This window comes from Triticum dicoccoides, chromosome 3B (assembly GCF_002162155.2).
Source record: "Triticum dicoccoides isolate Atlit2015 ecotype Zavitan chromosome 3B, WEW_v2.0, whole genome shotgun sequence".
In the NCBI taxonomy this organism is placed as follows: Eukaryota; Viridiplantae; Streptophyta; class Magnoliopsida; order Poales; family Poaceae; genus Triticum; species Triticum dicoccoides.
Genome location: NC_041385.1, coordinates 841,253,108 through 841,256,114, shown reverse-complemented (window position 1 = coordinate 841,256,114; position 3,007 = coordinate 841,253,108). Strand labels below are relative to the sequence as shown.

Sequence of the window (3,007 nt, the reverse complement as noted above, 5' to 3'; positions counted from 1 at the left end):
AATTCATGAACTTTTTTTGAATTTACGAACAATTTTTGACATCATGATTACAAAATGACGAACAAATTTAAATTATTATCTTCTTTCCAAAATTGGAAATTTTTCATATTCACAAACATTTCTTGAGTTCGTGAACAATTCTTCACCAAAAAATGTATTGTCGAGCATATTTTGAAATCCCATACATTTGTTTTTGAATATGGGATTCATGAACATCTTTAGAAGTAAAAAAAAAGTATGAAGAAATGAAAAAAGCAGGGCGCCCCGCACCGCAGTTAGGGCGTCCCAAGCACACACACAGAAGGGGGGCGGGGGTGCATTGCTCGAAGCCGGGAATAGGAGCTTCCAATAAGTAGTCCATTACGACCATCCTCCTAACCTGGTGCCAAGGCGAAGTAGGAAAAGTGTCCAAGAGGTGGCCTATGAAGAGAAGCAAACACGACATGCTATCCGGTACAAGAAGGTTTTGCCAACGACTTAGGGCATCTCTAACGCAAGTCACCATGAGAAGGACGGAGACTATCCAACCAGAGTCACCAATTAAAAGCACTGTTCAAGAAATCTTTCGATTCAGCGATTTATCATCTGATTTATCACTACTCATGGGGTAACCGATAAGATTATGTCTTATCTTCACCGTTTATCGTTTGGGCCGATTTATCACTCTGACAAGAGATTTATCAGGAATCTACCGATAAATCAGGCCTATTCCTAACATTATGTTTGCAAAAACTATGTTCATTTGTGTTTTGTGGAGCTTGTTTTGCAATATGTACTATTGTCCTATTTTGTTTGTCATTATAAGAGGATTCAAAGGCTAGGAATCAGGTAATACTTCTGTCCAATATTGTTTTGGTGTTGAATACAACATATTTTAGTGTTAGGAACCTGGGATTTGAAAAAAATGGCCGACTAATAGTCGACCGATAAAAATTGATTAATCGGCCGATTCCTGATTAATATCTAATCTAGAGATGACCGAGACGCTGACGATAAGTGATATCCTCAACATTGATTAAAAATGGACATCAAAATTTCAGAATAAATTTAACACAACAAAAGAACCCTAAAAACAACTAAAAACCCTACTCTACTCCCCCATCGGAGGTGATCCCAATGGACCCCCTGCCGGACGTTCCGGCCTCATCGTTGTTGATGGCCAATGCGAACGAGGTCGAGCTAGCGATGGGTGCCTCTTTGGCATTGTCGTCGTGTTGCGACGACATGTCGTCCTCCATCTCCTGCTCCTCAAAGAGGCAATTGCGCTCGGTCTTGTTGATGCAAAATTGCCAATGCTCATGGCAAATGGTGCAGGCGCTGCGCTAGCGACGGGAGAGGGTTTTTGGGTGGGTCCGTGTTGTTGAGGTCGACATGGCGGACGTTGGGACTCCCCCCAAAGCTCCCCTGGTTTGATGCCGGATTATGGGATTTTGGATTTTTGCACCATCCAAGGACACTTTTGGTGAGCTACATTGGATGGGTAAAGTGTCCGGACCGTCTGGTCCGAACATTTGCGAGAGAATAGATGATGCCTTTGGAGCCTTGCTCTTTGTTCATTTGTAAATCTGAATTGAATCAAATATCGTTACAACAATCGATCGGCGAATCAAGAAACCCAAGATAACATACTCATAAATCATAACCCAAGATAAGGAAGATTGTTGCTTATTTTCGCTGATCAAGGAATCGCTTGATCACCGTGAGCAGCTGGTCTGCCGCCGGAGAGAAGGGTTTGGTTGCAAAGAAGGCGTGCTCCTGCCCGGCGAACACGACCAGCTCTACGTCCTTCCCCATCGCCTTGAGCCGGTCGGCGTACTCGACGTCCTTGTCCCTCACCATGTCGCACTCGGCGGCCACCACGAGCATGCGCCCGACGTCGGCCGTCTCCAAGCTCGGGCTGGCCGGGCCGAACGGGTTAACCAGCGGGTCGTCCTTGTTCGCCCCCACCGGCATCATCAGCCGGAAATACTTGTCGGACATCTTGAGGCTGAGGAAGGCGGTGTCCGGCGTCTCCAGCTCCGACTGGGTTGCCGTCTCCGACAAGAAGGGCGGCATGAGCAGGATGCAGCCGGCGATCTTTACCATGGGGTGTGGGCGGAGTAGCAGGTGGTGCGCCAGGGTGGCGCCGGAGGACTGGCCGCCGAGGAAAATGCAGGCGTCCTCGGCCAGCCACGGGTCGGACCGAGAGGAGATGCGGGTGGCGAGCCAACGGAGCGCGCTGGCGGAGTCCTCCACGGCGGCGGGGAGAGGGTGCTCGGGGGCGAGGCGGTAGTCGAAGGAGAGCACGACGGCGGGCAGCTCGCAGGCGAGGCGGAGGCAGCCGGCGTGGTTCTTTGGCCAGGAGTAGGAGCCGAAGACGAAGCCCCCGCCGTGGAAGTAGACGAGAACCGGCAACTTGGTGTTAGCTTCGCCGAGCCGTGGCCTGTAGATGCGCACGCCGAGGTTGTATTGGGCGTCGTACACGGCGTCCTTCCACTCGACGCGGCCGTCGTCGTAGTCCGCCCCGGCAGGGAACGGCGGCGCGGCGCGGAGCGGATCACCGTGCCGTCGCTCAGCAGCTTCATGACGCCTAGGCAGTCCTCGACCACGTAGGGGATGGCCTTGCCCTTGGCCTTCCCATTGGCAGCGTCGCCTACTGGTTCAGGTTCACGGGAGAGGACAGTGGAGGATGGCATCGCCAACGGAGGTGATCTACGCTGCTTGGCCTTGGCTGTGGCTTTGCTTGCTTCTTCAACAGGTGAACGTATTCTTCTTTTATGGGTGCATCGAATGCTGCAACATGTCATCATCAATAATGGGTAATCACCAACAGGGATAGCACATGACGTTTCTGCCCCGCCGGTCAACCACAACCAAGGGCCATTTTGGTCATTTTGTTATTTTGACCTAGACTTGTTTTTATGACCAAGCTAGATAGGCTGAGGTCCTGATATTTATGCTGAAAATAACGTGTCCAACTGCATTATTGTGCATTAACTCCAGTTGGCCGATCGAGTTACTAGCTGCC

General features: G+C 50.4%; 1 pseudogene; it reads right to left on the bottom strand.

Annotated features, from left to right (window-relative positions):
- Positions 1 to 1,665: 1,665 nt before the first annotated feature.
- LOC119280257 lies at positions 1,666 to 2,675 on the bottom strand (annotated as a pseudogene).
- Between the last annotated feature and the right edge of the window lie 332 nt (positions 2,676 to 3,007).